The sequence below is a fragment of the Canis aureus genome, chromosome 22 (assembly GCF_053574225.1).
Source record: "Canis aureus isolate CA01 chromosome 22, VMU_Caureus_v.1.0, whole genome shotgun sequence".
NCBI lineage: Eukaryota > Metazoa > Chordata > Mammalia > Carnivora > Canidae > Canis > Canis aureus.
The window spans coordinates 12,390,153-12,416,735 of record NC_135632.1 but is presented as its reverse complement, the minus strand read 5'-3'; the positions used below and the strand labels follow the sequence as shown (position 1 = coordinate 12,416,735).

The following is a 26,583-nucleotide window of genomic DNA, read 5'->3' as shown; positions in this document are numbered from 1 at the left end:
ATGAATATTCTCTTCAACAGCAGCTCTGGAAAACTTCATGATTTATACTTTGATTTGCAAGCTTTACAATGTATTTAAAACACTATTTCTCCTGGGTTATTTAAACTTATACTCGTGCCTGAAGGAATGCTTCAGATTTTAGACAATTATTTTGCAGTGTTACATTCTTAACTTTTACCCAAAAGTCACTTGGCAGATTATCTTTGTTTCTCTTCTACTCTATTGTTATTGCTTTTCTTTAGGCAAATGTACAGAGTATTATAAAAATTACATTAAGGAATAGTACGTTCCATGTTATTCTTAACCATTTTTTTCCTCCAATGAAACTTTTTTAAACCTCTTTAATAAAATCTTTGGTGTGCATACTTACTTAATAAGTCAGTAAGCTGGGGATCCCTGGGTGGCGCAGCGGTTTGGCGCCTGCCTTTGGCCCAAGGCGCCATCCTGGGGACCCGGGATCGAATCCCACGTTGAGCTCCCAGTGCATGGAGCCTGCTTCTCCCTCTGCCTATGTCTTTGCCTCTCTCTCTCACTGTGTGCCTATCATAAAAATAAAATAAATAAATAAATAAATAAATAAATAAATAAATAAATAAATAAATAAAATAAGTCAGTAAGCTGTTGTAGTTCTAAGTAGATGTGAATTTGCATGATGTCATTTTCTTTGCATTTTTAAATTTTTTATTTTTTTAAGTATAAAGAATAACTGAAGCTAGAGCAAATTAGTGTTCACTGGTTTTAAATTAGTTGTCATAAGGAAGTTATGTTTCTGTCTTTATATATCAAACAAATAAATATGCCTCAGTGTCATACCTTAGTAAGAGTAGTGGCATGCCAGGAAATATTCACAAAATACTCTTTTGTATATGAGAGAAGAACTATACCTAAGAACATTTTCTTCTAGGAACCTGGAGTAGATTGATCTACACAGATAGAGACAGAAATGATAAAATTCATTTTCATCAATTGAAGTCATCAGGTTTAGGGGACCTTTTATTGGGCTTCTGCTTCCATCCTAATTTTTACCACTTTCATCTAAGTATGACTTTTTAGATTTTATGGGGGGTGGGAGTGAATTGGTGACGGGCACTGGGTGTTATTCTGTATGTTAGTAAATTGAACACCAATAAAAAAAAAAAATAAGTGACAAAAAAAAAAAAAAGGAGTACATGACAGCAGCCTAAATACGGTAAGAACTACAAAAAAATTAAAGTATCATCCCAAGCAAATGAAAAATAAGGCTGTCCCTATTCCTGAGTATTTAAAGACCCTGGCATTTTTCCTGAATGAAATATAAAACAAAATTCTCCTCACCTGAAGTTCTAGCTGTAGACATTAAAATAGCTGCATAGAAGAATGTGATTTATTATTCTATTAAGGATATAATATTTTATATACAGGCTTTAGGTCCCACAGTGTTTCAATTTCTCAGTGACATAGGTTTGCTTATTCAGATAATAATGAATACTTACTGTACATTAATAGCAGCCCTAAAACTTTATGATTTTTCTAGAAAGAATTTGATAAATCTTTCTGACAACCAGCTGGTGTTCAAACACTTGAACCTGAATAAAAAGCTTTTAATAAATTACTAGACATGCTTAGAACTTGTAATTCCAATGGCATGGAAAACACATTTGTTTGAATGAAAGTTTTTCCTCAGCAAAAAATCTGCATTTGAAATTAATTATCATAATTCATTACAATTTGCATAACATTTGATGGGAAAACATTGTCTTGGAAATTCTTAGGATTGTAGTCTGCAGAAAGCTATCTGACAATCACATTAGTTTATGGGCCATGTAAACATTCATCAACCTTTGCCAAATAGACATGCAGAATATTTTTTTTCTTTGCAGGGATGGGGAAGGATTACACATAGACATTATCCTTTTATCATGGTGATTCATTGATGTAGATGGATGGCTCCTGCATGGAATGTAGCATCTAGTACAGGAAAATTTATCATAGGAACTATGAGACTTTGAGAAAGCATTTCTGTTTGGAATTGCTTTAAGCTATTCTGAATATAAATAATCAATGTGCCTAATTGACAATTTCTGTTAGTGCTTCCACTAAACAAAACACTACGTTCTTTATTCCAGCTTCTGTTTTCTCACCACTCTTCTAGCATCATGCACTTCTCTACCAACCCTATCATCCCAATAACGTCTAGACATACTCCCTTGGCAGATAATACATGATCCTGAAAAAAGTCACCTCTGAACAGAATCTTGAACAATAAAAGGGATTAGACCTCATAAGACAAAAATTTTTATAAATCCCTTAACTTATACCTGGTCCACAAGTCAAGCATGATAAATTATAATTATGCTAATTTGCGAATGTCTTTTCTACTAAATACTCCATCTATACTCAGTCATTGATTCATTCATTTTATATTAACTATATTTGTGCAAAAGGCATTGGAAGATAGATATGTAAACAACTAATTATAAAAAAATTAAATAATTGTGTTTGTGTGTGTGTTTAACAGAGGTATGTTAAAGGTTATGGGAGTATTAAAGGAGAAATGACCAGAAGAACGGGACCATCTCCGTAATGGAGAGGACATTTGATAGTTATGATTAGAGAGTAGATAAGAGAAGTGAGAAAATGACACAGGAACTGCATCAGCACAGTTAAGAAAAAGAAATAAGGGATCCCTGGGTGGCGCAGTGGTTTGGCGCCTGCCTTTGGCCCAGGGCGCGATCCTGGAGACCCGGGATCGAATCCCACGTCGGGCTCCCGGTGCATGGAGCCTGCTTCTCCCTCTGCCTATGTCTCTGCCTCTCTCTCTCTCTCTATCATATCTATCATAAATAAAAAAAAAAAAAAAAAGAAATAAGACATGTTTGGGGAAATGTGAGAAGAATAAAGAGATTTTAAGCAGGTAGAAGAAACTCAGACTATGGCTGGCTTGGATGTTACCCTAGAGTAGACTCTCCAAAGAGTCGGCTAGGACCTGCCTGTGGCTATCCCCCGTCCACTGTTCATTGGATTCTTATTTTGCAGCCAATGGCAATGATATTGACTGCGGCCCATGGAAAGTCTACGGGCTAGGATACCGAAGTCCTAGGAAAGAATTCATGCATTTTGAAATTTTGTTTGCTTGGTTTTATCTTTTCAGTTTTATTTTGAATTAGATGTTTCTTTTTATGTAGCTAATAAATTAGAAAAAAATGTAATCCAATCCAAACCAGTCAAGTCAGGTAATCTGGAGAGGAAATGTAAAAACAAACAAACAAACAAGAAACAACTGCAATTCAATAAGTGACATCATAGAATATGACTGAAACAATGGCATAATTTAAAAAGTGAGTGGCCAAAGAGGAATAATTTTCCGTGTGTTTTCAGTACTGAACTGGTGGCATAGATAGCTGTGAGTGACCAAGAGAAAAATTTAGTTCTAATAGCAAGTAGCAAGTGTTTACATATATCTATTAGAATATTTATTTGAAATTTGGAAACAGGCGAAAGAGGTTCCTGGATGTTGTTTTACTGCAGCATGGACTTGACTTTTTATTTAGTGGACAATTTTCATATCCATAAAGGGCAGGGCGGAAGTCAAATTGTAAGTTTTTGTGTAGTAAAGATGCAAATAATTTCTGTGCCATGCAACAGATTAAACACCAAAGATTATGGTTTATGGCTCTTTTAGATATTAACCATCTTAAAAATAATCCAATCTAGCAATTATATCCTTTTTTTGGATGAATTGTCCTTATACACCTAGCTTGTCAAATGATCTTTGAACCATTTTTTAAAAAAGATTTTATTTACTTATTCATGAGAGACACAGAGAGAGAGAGAGAGAGAGAGAAATTGAGAGAGAGGGTCAGAGACACAGGCAAAGGGTGAAGCAGGCTCCACACAGGGAGCCCAATGTGGGACTCGGTCCCAGGCCCCCAGGATCAGGCCCTGGGCCGAAGGCGGCACTAAACCGCTGAGCCACCCGGGCTGCCCTCTGAACCATTTTAAGCATCTTACTAGTGGCCTAATTAATTAGCAGAATAAAATCTTTGACATGACTACATTTACATTTTACATTTGCATGAGATCACGATTTTATCTTTTTTTGGAAACTGCACTTGAATATATTCTTATAATGGAAAAGACATCGGGCTATCATTATTTTCCATTTGGATTATCAGGTGCTCTTTAGTTTTGTATTCTGCTTTACAAGTAATTTGGATGATAGTTTGATATTTAAGTTAATGTGAGAATTCTGTTTTGCTGAAATGTGTGTTATTTCCTGCTGAGAAATTGGAGTCATGCTTCTTGGAATACTATTCCCATTTTTTTCATGTATTAGTTTTATGACAGGCAAAAACTAAATTTCTCTGATTTTCCTACTTTGAAGGAAGACGTTTTGTACAGTGCTATCATCAGAATTTAAAATGAATATTTTACTTTGAACATCTAACATGTCTGAAATAGGAATGCAGCACATTCTAATAGTTAAGAATTTTTTGTGATTAGTTTTCTCTGTTGCATTTACTTATTTATTGCTCAAACGTTGCCTTTTGTTATTGTGGGGTTTGCATTTTTTAAATTTTTATTGGGAAACCTTTCTTCCGTACCTCAGATGTTTCTATTATTTATTGTCTGCTTCTCTATTACGGGGCTTATATAGTGATCTTATTTTTCCACCAATATTTTGGAAGGAGTAAACTGGCATGTTTGACTCATCCCTGCCCTTTCTCCCTCCTGGGACCCAACAGACTGCAGGAAGCAAGCCTTTTCTTGATGCTTCTTTAGAGGCAGATTCTCTGTACATTCCCCTCATTATTAGGAGTATGGGAGCATATCTGTGTGTAGGTTTTTAAATCAGCCTAAGTCTGGATTCAGTTAACAGATCTATTTTTGCTTTACATTCCGCTATGGCTCCATGTTTATTTGCTTGTTTGTTTGTCACTCATAAAGATGATCTTTTGGTCTCTACTGCCACTCCCTTGTCTTATTTCTCAATTTTTTCAGGACATGTGTTGGGTAGGAGTTCGCTTTGTGGAGTTACCTAAGATATTCAATACTATCTGAGTTTCTTCCTTCTTCTTTAAGATTTTTTTTTTTGTTTTTGTTCTGTTGTTGTTGTTGTTGCTTTCTGGTCCCCTGATACCTTCTCTCCTAACCATGTTGGAACATGGTTAGTCCATACTTGTGTAAGGCATTCATTTTTTCTTGGGACTTACCGACTCTAAAGTAATTCATGTGTTCCTTCACTGTTGTATGGTACACAATTTTATCTAGAAAGTGAACATCCTAAACTAAGTGAGTCAAGATTTATTATTCCTAATTTATATGGCCAAACACTGTCATGTCAAATTTACAATAAATTGAGTCACAAAGCAGTTAAGTGCCCAAATTAACACAACTAGAGAAATCCAGCAGGATCAGAGATAGAATCTAAGCTGTTTGACCTCAGGAACTTTTTAATTCTTAGCTGTAGTGTCTCTCAATGCATAAGATAATAGAAGTAAAGATAGGCTAGCGGCTTGCTCCTGATTCAGAAGAGCTGTCTATATGACATCTAACATTTACTAATTATGAAACCTTGAGAAAATTTATCTAACATCTTTGAGCCTCAAGTTTCTCATGTGTTCAGTATAACTATTAATACCTTCCCTGCCTTCTTGCCAGACTTGTTGGAAAGGTAAAATGAAAAAAAAATATGTATTATTTATTTGATTGTTATATAGTATCTAGGTCTAGAAATAATTTGTCACACTGTGAATATGTACATGGAGGCTCTTTAAAACTGTTAAATGTTAAACAACTGAGTGTGGTCATATTGTTTATAAATGCAGACCCAGAATAGATGAACACATGCCTCTTCCAAGAAAAGAAACCCTGTCCTGGCATGGCAGGCAAGTCTTTCACCTACTGGATGAGGAATATTTTATAGAAACACTTATCATGGTTGCAAGAGAGATTTCTAATGTGTTGATTGTCATCAAGCCATTTGGAGTCATCGTGATCCAGGAGAAATAGCTGAATAAAAGTAAATCATAGGAATTAAGAATTTTAAAAGATGGAAGCTGAAAACTGTTATACCATGGAAAGAGGGGAAGGGGTGGCTACAATCATATAATTTATGGAGAGATACAGAAGAACCTGGTTTCAAGGACAGAAAAACAATTTGTGCGATAGATATGAGATAGTGCTGAGAGATTCTAGGTAAAAAAAAAAAAGAAAACAATAATTTATAACTACTGTCTTTAAAAGCTACATAGCTCTCTGGACATTTCTCCCAAACTGCTGTGTTTTCTTCTACAGTTAATTTGCAGAAATGCTTAGAGTTCAACAACACATGTAAAAAATTATTGTCAGGGAATAAATGACCCATTTGTATTCAAACCACTGATGTTAGTAATGTGCAAAGTAAGTGAATCATACCAGCTAGTGGGAACTTGGAAACCAATTTAGCCACAAGTATTACAATATCGGGAATGCATGCTAGTTTTAAAAGTACAGAAAAGGGTATGATTCTGGCAATTAATATTCCATTGTGTTATACTACAACACCAAATCAGGTAAAAAATTAAATGAAGTCATGAGACATTTTCCTATATTTTTAGAATGTATGTCAAAATGCAATTAGACACATAATTGTACATTTTTAGATGAAAAATATTTCAAACTAATTTCTATATTGAGATAGTATTAAAATGGAGTAATAAAAATATAAGGGTAATTAACTGAAATTTTAATATTTTGCTGCTAGGTAGTAAGAAAACTTTGATCAAAAACCTTGATTATTAAAATCATGGGTTTTTGAGTCAACAGAATTGATTTTCCACTACTTCATAGTGATGGGCTCATATGTAAATTTCCCAAATCACCTATGCCTCAGTTTCTGTATCTGTAATATTAATATCAGTTACTGAGAATCACTGGTCTTCAAGACTAAATGAGAATAATGTACGGGGAACAAATAATATGATGTCTGGGTCATCATAAAACTAAGTAGAGTGGTGTGTATTAATAGATGGCATGTATTCTTTTAGTTATTTCGAATGTTATTGGTATATTTTGGTATTTCTCTTCTGGGTATTTGATTGTCATAGTGAAGACCTGGTATCTCTTTACAAAAAGAAAGCAAAATAAAAAACAGATAATAATAAACCTGTTAAAGCAAATGAATCATAATAAGCTCACTTCTCCAGCATGCATGGAAAATGACTCATTTATGTTTTCATTAAATATATTTATTTATGAGACTAGAGGTAAACTGCCATTTTTCTAGGATCTACTATGTGTCAGGGACCCTATTTGGTACTTTGTTTCCAATAATATTATGAGATTTATGTTATTATCCCCATTTTATAGAAAGAAAGATAGGATATTTAATGAAGTTGGTCTCCCAGTCTATAAAGAAGGAGGATAACTGGTAGTTGTTAAAAATATGAATTCTAGAGTCATTCCACTTGGGCTCAAATCAGGTGTAATATCATTAAAGATAATAATATATTTAGAGTCCCTGTGACAAGGTAAGCACTTAATGAACAATAGCTATTATTATTACTGTATTCTAATAAAATGTGTATAAATTTTATTGTTGAATTAGATTCACAACCTTCACCTGAAATAGCATTAAAACAGCTGCCTATTCAATGTTGTTGGTGATCCAAGGGGATTTTCCATCTATAGGTAATGTTCAACAGGTAATACTCAGTGGCCTGCCTTTTTCTGACCAGGCTGGTTATAAAAGATGTTGAATATCACTTGTACTTCAAACCACTTGATATCTGAATTGTTAAGTAATACTGTTATTATTGTATGGTGTTTCAGGGAGACTGATTTGGTATTTCTCTTCTGTTCTTCTCTTATGCAACCAGCTATGTTCTAGTAATAAAGAAGATATAATATGTCACGTATATTAGCATGAAGGGGAGCACAAATGAAATCATACATGAAAAAATTGACAATTTACAAAAAATATTTTTAAGAATGAAAAACAAGCCTTGCTATGAAACTATATAAACAAGTTACACAAAGATATAGATGAGTAATTTCTCCTTTCTCTGGTTGTGAATCAGATATTTCCAAGAGCCACCAAGACTATAGCAGCTATTGTCATCCATCTGATATTAAAAAAAAGAAAAGAAAAACAAAAATATTCACTCTGATATAAAACCCTTAATGAAAAAATCATCTTAAGTAAATATATGAAAATATATATTTGTGTATATATATATTATTATATTTTTCTAATTCTTCCCTTAATGAAATGGTAATACCATAAGGAAGCCCGCCTGTATAAACGTGATTTGAGATTTTGACATGGGGTGAAGTATAACCATGGAACTACAGAGAAATCTTCACTTAATTGAGTAAAACCCTTTGATAAAAGTCTAATGGGAAGGGAGGAGAATTCATCCAAATGAAGTTAATATGTATAATTTAATTTTACAACCATCTTTAATTTGAAAATCCCTAAATGCTTGCTAAGCAAGTGCATGTTCTTCTGTATATTTAATAGGCCATGGTTCTATAACAATTTCATATTAATTGATCCATTTGGTCTGGAGGAGAATCAATACAGGAACGTGGAAATACAGAAATGTTTTCATTTCTCAGTTATTTTAACATTATTTCTTAGTAATCTTAGCATCTCTTTGACTTAATCATTTTAACTCCAAACTTTTAAGATTTTTTTTATGTTTTTAAGCAATTCTATAGAAATACTCTCTAAAAAATAGAGTGATACAGAGAAGAATCCCAGCATTTCACAGAAGTTTGTGTAATTGCATCTATATAAATATACAAACACACATGCAAACAAAGGAAATATACACTCATTTCACTTGTTTCTCATTGAAATTATATACTAATAGTATATATTAGAAATAAAAATAGTAAATAGACATAGTCTCGTTGGCAGTATGCACTTCTTACTAAGATATTTTAATATACCCAGATAGATCTCATTAGATTGATATTCATATTTACTCTGTTGACTGCTATAGCATAGGAATTCACCATCTCATTTTTATAAACCTGTTTTAGAATATAAAACATGCTGCAAAGGTAGGCCTGGGTGGCTCAGCAGTTGAGCAACTGCCTTTGCCTCGGCATAATCCCGCAGTTCAGGGATTGAGTCCCACATGGGGCTCCCTGTCTGGAGCCTGCTTCTCCCTCTGCTTCTGTCTCTGGCTCTCTCTCTCAGTGTCTCCCATGAATAAATAAATAAAATCTTAAACAAACAAACAAAAAATACTACAGAGCTATACAAGAAAAAGTCATGAAATACTCGTTACTGTGAAAAGTTCCACAATTTTGCAAATCAAGCTTAGAACTGCTGATTGAGTTTCTTTAGTAGTCAAATAAAAGGAAGTAAAAAAAAAAAAAAAAGTAGTCAAAAAAGGGAAGCCAAGATATAAGAGATTGAGAGTTCTGGGGATGAGGATTAGTTGAGATTTTAAATAATGGCAGTTAGGTTAGGTATCATTGAGAGGGTGTGATATGAGCAAAGAATTGAAAAGATGAAGGATTTTAACCAACTGGATATACAGAAGAAGAGTATTCCAAGAAGAGAAACAACCCAAATGAAGACCCTACAGTAGGTTTATGTTTTGTAATTTAGTAACACTGGGGAGCCCTTTAGTTGGTGCTGTATGAAAGAGGAGAAGAATAATAAGAAATGACGTCACAGAGACAAGGTTTCAGATGATCTATGACAGGAGTCAGTAAACAAAAACCTATGAGCTAAATCTGGCTTGTAGACTCTTTTTGTAAATAAAGTTTATTGAAACACAGGACACACCAATTTGATTACATATAGCCTACAGCTGCTTTTGTGATACAACAACGGCAGAGTTGAATAGTTGGAACAAAGATCTATAAAGCCTAAAATATTTACTCTCTGGTCCTTTATAGAAAAAAGATTGTTACTCCTGGTTCTATAGCCATTGTAAAGATTATCATATATTTTCTGAGGAGAATGAGGAGCTTTTGGAGGGTTTTGAGCAGTGTAGTCACATAATCTGGTAATGTTTAAAAGAATTATTTTTGCTTCCGCTCTGGAAATAAAATGGAGAGGGAAAGGGTAGAAAGAAACACTCAAAGAGCTAATGGAGAAATCTAGGTAAGAGATTATGGTGGCTCAAACAGTGTGGTAGTTGTGGAAGTCCTAAAAAGAAGGCTTAAGTTACCTTGAGCAGTCTTTAAGGACAGTGATGGTTAGGGCTCAAAAGGAAATGAGGAACGTGTTAACATTTTGCAACAGAAACTAACACACCTCTCTGGTTATAATACTACTATGCTATCCTGAGGCCACCTGGTAGGCCAGCATCAATCATAGATATTATATAGCATTAATACAAGTTTTTCATTTTAATGAAAATTTACTTGAAATTTATTATGAAATATATCAACTGCATCAAAGAATATCTAAAACACACATACACATAAACTGAATTTTGATTTTATATAAATATATGGGTACCATACTCTGCATCACACATCCCTTTCTCTCCACACATAGAACCATTATCTTGTTTTGGGCAAGTATTTTAATTTATGTAAATACAAATAAATGTACATTGTTTAGCTTTATCTGTATTTTTTTAAAATTAAGATAGAATTATGCTCATTTTACACTCTTCATTTGTTTGACAGCTCTTATTTATTGTGTTTCTGTAAGTCTTGCTAGATAAATTCCTACTTGGTTTACTAAAATGTGTGAGTCAGATATCTGACTCAAGATATCAGTGAATGAATGAATATAGAAGTCAAAGTGATGAAATTAGCATTGTCCTGTTATTTCTTTTTATATCAATTTTGATATAGATTTATATGTATATATATTCATTAGGAATATTTAAGAAATATAAGAAAGCCTGCATATTGCTAAAAGAAATAATTTCCTTTATGGTCATTTAAATTATTACCACAAGAATTTATAAAGACTTTATCAACATATAAAGCTCTATAAAGTATATCATATTTAAAAAAGCAATCAAACTTTTTTCTTTTGAAATGTACTTGACTACTTCTTAGGATACGTTTGGCCTTCATAAGAATCATGAAAAATCATTGATTCTTCATAAGAATCAAAATGTCCTTGAATCTTGACATAGTCCACATTTCAGGCTGTATTTTTTCAAGATAAGAAACTCTGTCAGCTTACCCTTTTTAACAACTGATATTTTGACAGACTTGAGATTTGCAGTTGAATCTACTACAACACTTTAATGATCTAACATAAATTGTTATGATATATCATTATGATAAGATAAAAACAAGAAACGATCTCATTAAATTATGAAGCATTTTATGACGTGTCATTAAGTGGTACTCAGGTGGCTGAATTCAGTCTAGCTGTCAAGATGTGCATATCCTACTAATAGATAATAGATATGGATATGGATAAACCATAGAATAGGATTCAATAGGAGCTGTCTGTGAGCATCAGAAAAACTAAAATAGATAAGTACTAATAAGATGTATCTAGGAATTTCTTGTAGTAGAATAATGTAACAGCCAACGAAAAGAATAATATACACTACAATCTGACTTATACTAGATTTATTATTTGATACATTAATGGATTTGCAAAAACCATTTCAGAAAAAGGCATAAATTTTGAAGAGGTAAGGTAAGAAGTGAATGCAATAGACAAACCATGTTTTGCCAAATTTGGGGCAGAATTAAATATTCTTATTCATGGCCATTCTTATTCATGGCTTATTCATGGCTCAAGTGTTTTATTTCCCAAAGGTTAAAAAGGAAAATAACTTCTTACAATTTTCCTTCAGTCACTGTTTAATTTTAATCTTATGTTGGAATCTCTTTGCACACAAGTAGCCATCTCTTATGAGGTTATAAAAATCAAGTGCGTGAAGATAAAATACTAGCTCTGAACGTTAAAGAGTAAAATATTTAAGAAAAATGCATTCACACCTACATCATAAGTTGTCTTTTGATACTAAATTCTAAAGGAGCAAATAACATCCATAGGTAGTGGGCTTCTTGCCTCTAGGTATATTTCAACGAAGTGGAGTCCTTCAAACTGGATATATCTATAAATTCAAACACTTGACTTTGTTAACTTTCACCCCAGCCATCTTAGAATTCACCTTAAATAAGGACACATATATCAGAACTTTATCAGAAAACTATTCTACCATAATAAGACATATCACTTGAAAGCTTTCCAAAATGGTAATTAGTGAAGAGAAGACACATAAAACTGTCTGGGTGGAAGAGTTATTGGCACTGATGCTCCTTGTCAAAATGTGAATGCTATTTATCTGCAGACATTAATTATGTATGGCTTTTTTCAAGTAGGTTAATAGATAATTTTCATTGGCTGTCTCTTGTAACAGAGCTCAAGAACCATCATAATGAATGGGCCACCAGGTCTGAGAGTATTTGCATTTCAGATGGGACAAGGTTACCTTAAAATCTTAACAGTATGGCAAATTTGACCCTTGACATGAAGTTATTCTCAGTGGATATATTTTGCAAATATACTTCTGGTTCTATCAGTACAACAGCTCTATAATATATTAGGCTCTAGTAGAACACCCTTTTTTGATATTTTAACTATTCTATGTTCAAAGGACCTAATAATCCCCCATGCGTTATTTGTTAAATTGGTCGTTTCAGTCAAATGACAAGCGTTCCATGTTTGAAAAGTGACTTCATATATAGATTTTTAAAAGAAAATGCATTTGTAATTATTATAACTTTATAAATTAATGCTTTTTAGAGGGGCATTATAGAAGGTAAATAAGAGAGGTGTATGTATGAGATGACAATGTCTAATTGCCAAAACATTTGACTTATAGTTAGGTCCTTTTAAAACACTGTGTGGCTTAATATTATTACAAAGATAGCCATAAGATTACTAAAATGAGCTTTCGCCCTGGCCCATTATCATTTTCACCAAATTGGCTATCACTTTAACTAAATGTACCACTCAATCAGATGAATTTTATTTAAGTAAAATGGAGGTTATATTTGAGTACTATACACACACACACTTTGCATAATATTAATACTTGTGCCTCAAATACAAGTTCAGATGTTGGAATTAAAAATACTTAGAAAATTAATTTTTCACAGTGGCTTCCAAGTGTTATCTCTCTCTTTTCTCTCTCTCTCTCTCTCTCCCCTCTCTATTTCTCTTGGAGGGAAGTGATCTGAATATTGTCCTTTGATAGCTATTATTCAGTGTGTCTAATTACGCAAGCAGCTGCAAGGTATGGATATTATACAATACTGATTATGTATGACTGAGCATTATTTTTTAAATTGAGAGGCAGTGACCTAAAGAACACATCATTACCCAGTTAAACATCTTATATGTTAGTCTTCATAATAGAACTATGTCAAAAATACAAATATTGCATTAAAAAAGGACCTCCCTAGGTTCTGTAAATGGATACATCCTAAAAAGAATTCTGATTCCCTTAAGCATATTTAGACTACAGCTATTTTTTAAAGTCACCTGTTGTAGAGTCTGAGGCCAACATAAAATTTATAGTTGCTGGAACAGAAAGGAAATGAGAAAACAAAAATATCTATCTCTACGTAGATGTACATATTGTGAACATATAACAACTCAAATTTCTCTTGTGTTGCTATGTTTTTATAGAGATCATTATATATTTGCAAAGCCTAAAGGTTTCCATGGAGTGAAATTGTACAGTATCAAGTTGTTTTAGAATATTTTATAAGATTCCAATTCCATCACAAAAATTTCTATTAATGTGAAGGATTCTTTTCATCAGAACAATTTTTTTCTTTATCAATTCCCACTTCAGTAAAAATTTTTAAAAACTTTTAAGGAATATCAAATTCTTTTATCCTCCTCAGAAGCATTCTTTATTTATTTCGTTGCAAAAATTCTATGTGCTCAAAATAATAAATTAAAAAATCCAGAAATATAAATAAAGATGAGCACAAACTAATAATGCTTCTTTCGGTGCACTCCTTGCGTTTCCCATTCTTTATTCTGAAGTTAGCAATGTTGACAGTATGGCATGTATCCTTCCATTATTTGCTCATGCTAATATCAATATACTTGGAGAAACATTGCTTGTTTTGGTTTAAAAATGGGATTTCACTATGAACATTGAGTCATTTTTAAATATGAATTTATCATAAATATCTTTCTAGATTCATATAAAAAATCTAATTATTTGCACAGCTGCATAATACTTGATAGAATTTATATTGCAAGTTGTTCATCTGTTGATGGACATACAAATTGTTTCCCATTTTATGTTATTATCAATAATATAAATACTCATATATCTGCTTTTTTTCTTTTTCTTTACACACTGATGCTTTTATTTCAACTGCTTTTTATTTTATTTAAGATCAATTTGTAGAGGCAAAGTTGCTATGTTATGTAAAATGCCCAGATAAGGACAATGACCTTCTAAAGACTTTGGTAACTCATTGCCAGCCCAGCAGTATACCTGAAGGCTCTCCTCCTTAAGGCATTCTCTGCAACAGTGGTCTTCCCAACTTTTGATAGACTAGGATAGAAGTTTTTAAAATATTTTACATTTATTGGAATTTTTCCAAGCACCAGTGATTCTATCTTTTAATGCATTTGTTGTTTTGAGATCTAGCAGAAACCAGTAGTTAAGACTATGGATTTTTCAAGACTGCTTCTTTGAATCCTGGTGCCTCTAGTTAGAAGTAGGTGACCACGAGCAAGTGACTTAAGGTCTCTATAACTCAGTTTCTTACTGTGTAAACGGAATGACAACTTTTCCATCTCAGAACAGTGGTGCCTGGACACATCTTTGCTCTCTCTTACACTTCATGTCTGATGATGGCTACAACTGACTTCCAGCAGGGCGCAGATCCACCAACAGATTTTTGTCCACAGAACCACAGAAGTAGTAGTTCTACTTTAAACTTTTTTCATGAACTTTCCTTCATGGTCATGCTTTGGATTTCTCTGTAAGCTATGGATAAGGAGAAAAGAGCCTTTAACATCTGGGAATTGGCCCGGAACTCACAGCAAGGTCTTGGTATTCTCCTCTTTAATATTAATATTTCATAAACATCAACATTAGAGAAGGTCACTGTGGGACGCCTGGGTGGCTCAGCGGTTGTGCATCTGCCTTTGGCTCAGGGCGTGATCCCAGTCTGGGAATCGAGTCCCATATCAGGCTCCCTGTGAGGCGCCTGTTTCTCCCTCTGCCTATGTCTCTGTGTCTCTCATGAATAAATAAAATCTTAAAAAAAAGTCACTGTGACTCTGGTGGATCAAAACAAACACAAGACCACTCCTTAATCACGTTTGAACGGAAAACAAGAACATAGTCCTAACTACAAAAATAATCAAATGTCCCTTAATACTGGCTAATATGAGTGATTGTTGCCTCTTTGCCAATCATAGTTTTTATCACTGGACTAGTTTTCCCTTTTTCTCAAAAAGATTTAGTAAGATACAAATCATTGGATTCTCCTTATTTTCAGAGTAAATACCTATTTGCATAACACTGCCTAACACAAAGCTAAATCTTACAATAATTCACTTTTAATACCCTCTTGCTAGGGCACCCCCTTGGTGTGCAATAAGTAAAATAGCTAACTTGTGCAGCAAGTTATTTTCCTGGTAGTCTTGGCTGAAGGGCAAATTGTTAACTCACACTAGCACTTCAGATAAACTGAGAAGCGATTTAGCAACTCCTATGATTCTCAGAATCCCTCTTGTATAACTTTCCCAACTCCTTCCACTACTCTGAAGGCCAAATTTTTATAATATTATCTGCCTTGCTAAACTCTGACTAATGCACTCTTAATAGTATACATTTCTCAGACCAATATTTTTCTCAATTCTATCAAATTCTCTATCTATGCTTTCTTATTAAATTACTTGATTCTGTATTGATATATTATGTAAGTGTTTGGAATCATCTGAAATATTCTTGGAGTAATGTGTATTTGAAATGAATTTTTTTCCCCTCATGTGGCAGCCCTTTAAATTGACACCAACATATTTTTAACTAAGTTATTCTGTCAATGTGGAATCATATCAATCACCCATATGATTTACTTTATTCTGATTTATGTCTCTATTCTGGTGCATTTGGCAGGTCAAACTGAAGATTTTGTGATAGAGACCCTTGACTTCATTATATTTCCATAATGGGGAGATCAAAGGAGATCAGGTTTAATGTGGCATGATATGCCGGTGCATGAGCATGCTTTAGCTGTAGAAAGAGCTTAGTTCAAACTTTGCTTATGCTACTTCCCAGCAATGGGAGATTATGGGCAAGTTAGTTAAGCTTTTGCAGTCCAGTTTTCCCATTTATAAAACGGAAGGAGTATATGAATTGCATTGTTTTTGTCATTGAAATAAGTACATATTGTCTAGTACAGTATCTGACACATAGTAGGCATACCAACCAATAAAAAATAATTTGTTCAGTTACCTATATGTTTATTCAACAAAAATTAGTGAGTGGCTTCTCTATACATCATATCAAATGCAAGAAGGAAATAGAAATGACGAAAAAGAGGAATCCCCACCTCTGAAGAGTTGACATTATGGTGAGAAAAGCAGATGAAAACATTTATCAAAAAGAGAAAGGAAAAGAAGTAGGGGTGGAAGAAGAGGAAGGATAATAAATTTAACTCAGGGTGGTTTTATTTATTTCCAATGTAAATGTTGTCGAATACTAATATTTTACTTTATTTATTTTGGATTCATGTATAATTAACATACAATGTTATATTAGTTTCAGGTCTACAGTATAATGATTTAACAATCCCATACTCAATGCTCATCAAAATAAGTTTACTCTTAATCTCCTTTATCTATTTTACCCATCCTTCTACCCATCTCCCTGTGGGTAATCACCAGTTTGTTCTTTATATTTAAGAGTCTGGTTTTTTTATTTGCCTCTTTTTTTTTGTTTGTTTGTTCTGATTCTCAAATTCTACATATGAGTGAAATCATATGGTATTTGTCTTTCTCTGACTCATTTCACTTAGGATTGTACTCTCTAGATCCATCCACGTTGTTATAATGAAAAGATTTAAATTTTTATGGCTAGATAATACTCCATTTTATGTCTGCATGTGTACCACATCTTCCTTATCCATTTATCTCTGGATGTACACTTGGATTGCTTCCATATGTCAGCTATAGTAAATATGCTGCAGTAAACATAGAAGTGCACGTATCTATCTGAATTAGTGGTTTTGTTTATTGTGGGTAAATGCCCAGTAGTGGGATTACTTAATCATACGGTGTTTTTATTTTTAATCTTTTGAGGACCCTTCAAACTTTCCACAGTGGCTGTACCACCTTGCATTCCAACCAACAGCGCAGGAGGGTTCCTTTGTCTCCACATCCATAGCAACACATTATTTATTGTGGGTGTTTTTTTTTTTTTTTTTTTTTTCCATTCTGACAGATGTAAAGTGAAATTTCACTGTGGTTTTGATTTGCATTTCCATGATGATTAGAGATGTTAAACATATTTTCGTGTGTCCATCAGCCATGTGTATGTCTTACTTGGAAAAAGTATTTCTGTTCTTATTTTCCACCCAATTTTTAATTAGATTGTTTTTTGGGTATTGAATTGTATGAGTCCTATATATATTTTGGATATTAACTCCTTATTGAATATATTATTTGCAAATATCTTTCCCCATTCAGTATGTTGTCTTGTTTCGTTGACAGTCTCCTTTGTTATGTAAAAGCTTTCCAGTTTGGTATAGTCTCAATAGTCTAATTTTGCTTTTGTTTCCCTTGACTGAGCAGACATATCTAGAAAAATATTTCTACAGTTAATGTCAAAGAGATTACTACCTGTGTTCTCTTTTACAGTTTTATGGTTTCAGGTCTCATATTAAGTCTTTAATCCATTTTGAATTTATTTTTGTGTATGGGGTAAGAAAGTGATCCAGTTTCATTCTTTTGCATGTAGCCATCCAGTTTTTCCAACATTATTTGTTGAAGAGACTCTTCCACATTGTATATTCTTGCCTCCTTTGTTGTAGATTAATTGGCCATAAAATCATGGGTTCATTTCTGGATTCTTTATCCTGTTCAGTTTCTCTCTATGTCTGTTTTTGTGCTAGTACCATACTGTTTTGATTACTATAGCTTTGTGGTATGTCTTGAAATCTGTGATTGTAATACCTCCAGCTTCATTCTCCTTTTGCAAGATTGCTTTGGCTTTTGGGGTCTTTTTGTGTGTATTTACATGCAAATTTTAGCATTATTTGTTCTAGTTTGTTAAGAAATTTGATAGGGATTGCATTAAATCCATAGATTGCCTTGGGTAGTATGGGCATTTTAATAATATTAAACATGTGACTTTCCTCAATATCTTATAAATTCATGTTTATCAGATTTAGGGAAAAAATAGACCTTCATTTATTTTTGTAGTTTGTCTTGCCAATTTTCAAATTATTAACACCATCATTTTTCTTTGGCTTTTGCTAATTTTTGTAAGTATTACTACTTCTGACTAAATGATTTTATTTGCTAAATATTGGAAAATTTAGGATATAATAGAGCCAAAGTTATAGAAAACATAAAATTAAGATTGTTACAGAAAATATGGATATCTGTATCCAATGCTGTTTCATAAGTAAATAATCTATTTTCATAAATGAGATATAGATGTAATATATTCTTCTTTAGCCATTAACAATAACATTTTGAGTGGCTTTATGATAACAGAGATATTTTGACTTCTTCCTATTTTTTCCTATATCTTTTTTCAAACTTAGTATCTATATTCGCCTGTGATTCATATTAAATTTTCCAAGGACAGAGTTTATGTACTATATGTGCAGACACAGAATTTGAAATACCAAGGCTCACAAACACAAAAAGCAGAAATAATGGTCTTATTTATGCTTCACTGATGTTGCTCAGATTGAAATTGTCTTTTTAAGTGAATCTTTTTCATATGAATATTTAGTTAAAAAATCAGTTTAGATTCAGAACATTCATAGGATTCTGCAAAGCATCATCTCCTGTGGTTAATTGCATATATACTCTATTTTGGTGCATTTGGGAAATCATTATTGTAGGCACATTTGATAAATCATAAAGATGATTTTTTAATGAAAGCTAACTGAACAGGATGTTGCTCTTATTTTAAAAGTTATATTCAACAGCTCCCTGAAGTACAGATTTTATTAATTCATAACTGAATCATAGAGCAATAAGACAAAAATTATAAGAGCCTGCAGACACTAATGCATTTGTTTTTGAAAAATTGAACTCAGACAGTTGACACCTTAGATGTCTTCTCCCCATAACTGGAGCTGCTTTCAGGTATACTAGAGTTATATTTTAAGAAGGAGCTCCTAGGACAGTCTTCCAAACTGCTTTTTAATATTTCGCAGAACTAAAAAATTTTCCTCTTTTTCAAATGTCCATCCCTTTGGACAAGAGTTTCAAAGAAGAATGCCTGTGGCTGAGATGGTACATGGAGATGTAATAGTTCTGTGTTGAATTTTACTGCTGCACTCCGATCTGCCTGACAGGCTGGGGAATAGGTGGTACTCTCTCTAGAGATACAGGATCACTGCTGTTGTATGACTAATTGGCCTGATACTGTGTTTTGTTCTTATCGAATCAGTACTGGCAAATTATTACACTGTTTACACACTTCAGTTTTAACAGGAATGTAAAAGGAGGTATTTATGACTTGAAATGTATTCAATATATAGATTTATGTTAATGCTAATTTTTATACAAATAAAACCTTCATCATCCCCATGCAGTAGCAACATGATAGAGATAACTAGTTTATGAAACTGTCTCAGGAGAGAAGTTATATATCATGGTAATAGGGTCTGATGCACTTTGCTTGTCCAATCATATGATCTCTTTTGTTTCTCCTTTTACCTACTCAAATTATACTCTGTAAAATTGTTAATAATAATAACCAGAATTTATTGTATTTCTACACTTTATGTATTTTATATAGCATAGAGCTCACAACTTTCTCTTATATAAAATCATCCCCATTTTATATAGATGAGACTCCAGAGGCACAGATGAGTCAAAGCCACCAAGCAAGTGAAAGACTTGGATGGTAACCAAGATCTAATCCCAAAGTACAAATTTTTTATTATACTACATTGACTTTTTAGACTGTGTTTTATTCATTCCTTTTCTGGTGTGTATTGGCCTCATATGGATAGATACACTTTAGCCCAAATTCTGAATCACTAAACCATAGTAACAGTCCAGGAAGGATAGTGGCTTATGACAGTCTTTTGCCTACACAACACAGGTGGTTTTCTATCTTTGTTAGTCAAACTGTGGTCACTTTAGAATTTTATTACTGATATGTCCTAAGCATATTTGGATAGTTTTTGACACTGGCTTGTTTTGGACTTATTTACAGGAAGGATCAGGATATTTGGAATAAAAATTCATACTAAGGGATAGAGAGTGTGTAAAATACCAGTTCATGGACAATTGACTTGGGCTAGAGTGCAAGGCAGTTCTGTCATTCATCTTATACTCTTTTCCCCTAATGCATATGTGGGGAAACACACACACATATATAAAATATATACATATATTTTAAGATTTTGTTTCTTAATAATCCCATACCCAACATGGGGCTCAAACCTACAACCCTGAGATCAAGAGTCACATGCTCTACTGACTCAGCCATCAGGTGCCCCTCCCTAGCACACATTTGACTAAGCCCTAGAAAGAAGGGGCTGCAAATATAAAGCAAAACCAAAACAAACAGAAAACCCTGCTTCATCAGGCTTCTTCTGGGGCAAACAGGTGCTAGTGTTGATAGATACAGCAGTTTTGACAGGCATTCTTTAATAGTCAGTTATGGAGATTAGAGAGGGACAGAGAACCTTGAACAGGGTTCGACCACCTGAAATCATTACAAAAAGGCAAAGAAATAAAGACAGGAAGCATCTACTATAACAAGTGAGGTGAGAGGTGGTGATTCTGGACAACTGTAACTCTCTTGAAGTTGAAAATGAATTTTACAAGACAATATCCCCAACATTGGGAATAGACCAGAGAAAAGACATGGCAACTGTTTTCCATAACCACATTTTCCCCCAAGCTTGTATGATGTAAAAGCAAAGATATCTGATGTATAGAGCTTGATAATCAAATGGGACTTTCTAAAAATTTATTTATTTATTTATTTATTTATTTATTTATTTATTTATTTATTTATGAGAGTACAAGCAGAGGGGAGGGACAGAAGAAGAAGAACAAACACTGCTGAGCAGGGAGCTGACATAGGGCTCGATCCCAGAACCCTGAGATCATGACCTGAGCCAAAGGCAGACACTTAACCGACTGAGCCACCCATGCACCACATCAGATGGGAATTTAGAAAGCTTATGTTTCAACTGTCTAATCATATACAGAAGAGAACTGAATTTTTGAGTGGTGAGGTAACTTACCTAAGAACCCCCAGCTAGTTATTAGCAGACTGAGGAAGAAGCAAGATCTTAAAAAAAAAAAAAAAAAAAAAAAGTAGCAGCAGCAAGACCTTATACTCCAGTCCCTTTGTTCATCTGTGTCTTATCTTTAGAGCTCAACTATATATTTTTTGAGTATTTAGAGCTTACTGTTGCAGAGCACAGAGTTCTGAGTCAGATAGATTTGGGTTTCATCCAAGTCCTTTTTCTGTAAAGTGTATGGCTCTGGGCAAATTATAAAATCTCTCTGTGCCTCAGTTTCTTCATTTGAGAATATCTTAATAATGACAGTATAAGCTTCAAATGGTTGTTTTAAGCATTCATTAATGATATAAGATATAAGAATAGGGCCTAACTTTATAAATACTCAAAGAGTACTTGCTTTATTGATTTATATCGTTTCAGAAGTTAATTCCAAAGTATTTTTCTCCAGATGTCAACATATGCTCATGTAGTTTTTTTTTTTTTTTAAGATTTTATTTATGTATTCATGGGAGACTCAGAAAGAGAGAGGCAGAGACACAGGCAGAGGGAGAAGCAGGCTCCATGAAGGGAGCTCCATGTGGGACTCGATCCTAGAAATCCAGGATCACTCCCTGAGCTGAAAGCATACACCCAACCGCTGAGCAACCCAGGCATCCCTCTCATGTAGTTTTAAAGAAAGTTTATATGTGTACCTGGATGGCTCAATCTGTTAGTTAAGTGGCTGCCTTTGGCTCAGGTCATGATCTGGGAGTCCTATCCAGCCCCATGTCAAGCTCCCTGCTCAGTGCAGAGTCTCCTTCTCCCTCTCCCTCTGCCCATTCCAGACCCTGCTTGTGCTGTCTTTCTGTCTCTCAAATAAATAAATAAAATCTTTGAAAATAAATAAGAAATTTTGGAAATAGGCATTTTCACTTTCTATGTTAAGAAAAAATCCAATACATATAATACTGATTAATTTCATCGTAAACATTCACAAGTCTTCTGTTGTGAAGCTTACATTTCAAAAAACTACCCACTAGGATTAAATCTTTACAATATTGCCCTGTGAAATGTCCTGATTTCACTTTAATAGTGAACTGATGGATACATTAGAGAGCCAAGTACCTTAAAAATGTGGATTTATAAAGTAATAAACTATCCCTTTATCAAAGATCCAGGAATATGAATGTCTACAATTACCAGAACTCTGTTACAAAATGACATTATTTTGCTTTTTGAACAATGAAATGATTTTAAGGAATTTGCAGAACTCTAAGAAGAAAGCTTAATTTTCAAATTTTATTTTAATGCTTAGAAAGCATGGTTTTATAAAAAATATGGTTATTACTATTTATGGAACACAGTAGATGGTATTGAAAGGGAAGCTCTATATTCTAAAATGCCAGTCAACTTACCTCCCATATATTGTTTAGAATGTCTGAGGCAACTTTTGTTAGATGCTGTTACTGATTTGTATTTTACAAATAAAGGAACAAAGGCTTAGGTCAGTTGCTCAAGATGAGATCAGTTAATCTGTTAATTCGTGGAGAATCCAGAACACAGATTTATCTAAAGAATCTAAAACCTTGCTCAATTCATGATGTCAAACTGTGTACTCATGGTGATAATCTTACTACGGATACAGTATTGATAAAGTATGATTTTTGTTATGATGTGTAGGTGGTTATTTATACTGAATAAATTTTAGCAAAACAAATACTGATTTATATATGGTTGACTACTGTATTAGAAACACAAATTTCAAAATCTGAGTAAACAAATTTCAATTGAGATTGTGTCTGTTTTGAGAATAAATCTTGCCTAATTTTTAAAAGAGTTAGTAGTATCTTAAGCATGGAAAAAGAAAGTAAGGGAACATAAAACTCAGTAATATGCTTTGTAGTGTCTGAGGCGAAAGAGAAAATGGCTAATTTTGCTCGCACTCCTTATTCTGAAGAAGCACAACTCAGCAGAAAAGAAAAATAAAAGGATAAGTAAAGAAAACAAAATCTTCGACCTTTAAGGGAACTTAACTTGCAGGTTCTGTGTATAAGACATGCTAAACACTACAATAAAAAATAAATAAATAAATAAATAAATAAATAAATAAATAAACACTACAATAGATGATACCTATAACATTATATGACCTTCTCTTAGGTCAACCAATTATAAGCCTTAAGACAAAATGTTAAATCCTAGTTCAGTGAAAGTGTTTCTATGAACAGAATAATAGAGTCCAGTTACCTGGCTTGCTGTCTGTCTGCCCTCCTAGAAAGGTAGAATTTTAGAGAACCTATAGAAATAAATGGTTGTAATGTCCCTTAGGTCAACCCTTTGAAATATCAGTTGTCAAGCTTTGACAGCTGCCATATGAGACCAAATTTCAAGTTGAGAACTCTGACAAGTAAGTGAAAGGTGTTCTGAGTTTTGATTGAAAGGAATCCTCATGCTCTAGAGACCTGGGATATAGGTTGCAAAGTTCATATTTTGAAATGAAAATCAAGCGATATGACTGAACCCAATCACTGTGTATTATTACTTCATGCAATACTATTTATAGTTAAATGAAAGAGTCATAAAATGATAAAAATCATTTATGAAGTCAAATCATGATTATGATTTCTCAAATCAAAAATGATAAAATCATGTTTATCAAGTCAGATCATTCATTTGTTTTAGGAATATCAAATTTAGGATTGCTGGTAAGAGACCTGTTTTTATCATTTCTCTCCATTTTCACCAATTTGAAAAACAGTCTTCTTTATGTGTTAGCATGCACTTATTTTTGAATGTTTGTATCACCCTAAGATTTTCATATCTAATTCATAATGTAAATTTATTATAAAAACACTTTAGAAATCAAGTACTTATTTTTAAAATGTAATTTTTACTTTCTAGAGCCAGAATCTTCATGTTCCATATCATGTTTGGTGATATCAGGACATTTAGTCATTCTATCATTGTGTTCAATACCTATCCTTTGTCCAATTATTTTTTATAACACTTTCTTCATAGGTTTTATAGTGTGCCTGATAGAATTTAAGCACCATTATAAACCTTGATAGGTTGTTCTCAGGGCTCTCTGCCTAATTGTGATCTCCCTTCAACTCTCCCTCATTTTGGAAATGCATATATTGATCAATTCAACTGAAATTCTCTAGCTAGTGAGGTGAGAACCTCATATTCAATGATGAAATGACAATCTGAGGTGCAGTGACACTTTTGCTGCAAAACTAGAGCTTATGAACACTACCAATTACAACTGGAGAGTCATTGACTGTAAAAGAGAGATGGTTACAGTCTTTAGTTTTGACGTGCATCTCTATTCACGCAACTGGTTAGAACTGATGGTAATCAATTCAAATCACTTAATATTTGAGGATCTGCTACTAGGCAATGTGAAGGATAGAAAAGTCTGTCTCTCACTTTTTCCATTGACTTTATCCATTCATGCCACAAATATTTATTAAGCCACCCCTGTATGCCAACTACTACTGTTCTTCGTAGAAGATATCCAGCAGTGAAACAAAATGACAAAGAGAAAAATGAACAAAATATATAAAGATGCGTTAGTTACAACCTTCTCTTGAGAGGAAAGAGAAAATACGTACAGATTAGACAGTATAGACAAGAAATTTCTGAAAACAAAACAAAAAAATTTCTGAAAACAAGGCCAAGAACTTGTTAATAGCCAACATTCATTGAAAGTTAAAAGCAAAATTGCAATTGATCTTTTGAGTCTTGTCCTAGTCTCTAAAATACTGAAAACATCTTCTTAACCTAATAATCAGAAATATTCTCTGGATAGAATGAAGAAAAAAAAACACCATCAGGCCCAAAGTGATCATTTTCATTTCCTGATTACATAGTCCACAGTATTTAGGGTTATTTTAAACCACTTGAAACAGAGTTTTCAAATGATGCATTTAGACAAGAACTAATCTATCAATAACCATTTGGAACATTTCCCTCATCTGGACAAATATTTCACAACGAATACTGGTTTAAATTGAAACTGTTAGAATAAAGAACTCACACCCCCCCCAAAAAAATGGTACCTCTGAAAATTCTCCAGTACCTTATATATTTTGACTTCTGCCTTTATTTCCAGAACTATTGATTAGGATCACTTAGCAGTGCATGCACGTGTCTGTTTCTACCACTTGAGGGCACTGCCAGAGGATGAGGGATGAGGGTGGGACAGTTTACCCTTTGTCTCTCAGGGCGCTGAGCCCCATGCCTGACATTGTGCAAATGTGCATCAGAAAATGCTGAAGCAGTTGAATTTTAATCCTAATAAAACCTCTAGGTCTTGAGACTGCACAGTGTCACATTCAGAAGAAACAAAAAGATGACTCTAAAAACATTCAAAGTAACAAGTTTCTCTCCCCAAATCTCTCCTACCAAGGGAGGTGGTGAAAAGCCACTTTGAGTGCTCTCAGGCTCTTGCTTCCCTACCAAAATCCCTCTCATGCTAGCAGCAGTATATTCTCTGCCTGTCTCCCTTCCTTTTTTTCCCCCCAGCTTGCAAATTCCCAAAAGTATCTGCAGGGTTCAAGGTGTTGCTATTTCTTCCCTTTTCACTCACCTTTATAGATTTCTCTCCCTGTTTCCCTTCACAGCCTCTACACCATTCTGACAACTTTTCTACATTGCCACTATTCTCACCCCCTCCAGTCCCGCAAAGCCAGATTCTGGTAATGCTGTCCCAGCAACAAAAACCCTCCTTCTCTTAGGCAGCTGGAGAGCAAATGATGGGAAATGCTCAAAATCGTTTTTTGTTTCTTTGTTTGACTCTTACTTGTGTTTATTCATCTCTGTCACAAGCAAAAGACCTGTGAGTTGAAAATGTCTGCCTGTTAAAAATCTTTGAGAATAAAGAAGCAAAGGCATTTAGGAAACACAGTGGTTTTCCAACAACTGCAAATTTGTGTGCAGGGCGGAGCAGAGCCAGATATATTCCTTCCACCACACTGCCATAGGCCAAAGGTTCTGGAGTTGCCAGTTACACAAGACAACGAAGAGTCACAGAGACACGCCAGCCACTGTTTAGGTCGGCTCCTCAAATTCTGTTTAGTACTTAGAAGAGACTAAAGCCAACATAGAACTAGTAGGATGCAACAAACTGAATAATTAAAAATGTTTCTCAAGGGATGAGCAGGTCTGATCCCCATATTTTCAGCCTCCTCCCTTTAGCCAAGC

The 26,583-nt window shown here is 33.8% G+C and overlaps 1 long non-coding RNA gene across 1 annotated transcript in view; it reads right to left on the bottom strand.

Annotated features, from left to right (window-relative positions):
* Window positions 1-26,028, bottom strand: part of LOC144294302 (uncharacterized) — a 91,129-nt gene extending 65,101 nt beyond the window's left edge. The window contains exons 1-2 of the long non-coding RNA XR_013361723.1: window positions 25,970-26,028; window positions 371-540 (exon numbers count right to left, since the gene is read on the bottom strand). This is a non-coding gene — a long non-coding RNA (uncharacterized LOC144294302). The remainder of the gene's footprint in view (window positions 1-370; window positions 541-25,969) is intronic.
* Between the last annotated feature and the right edge of the window lie 555 nt (window positions 26,029-26,583).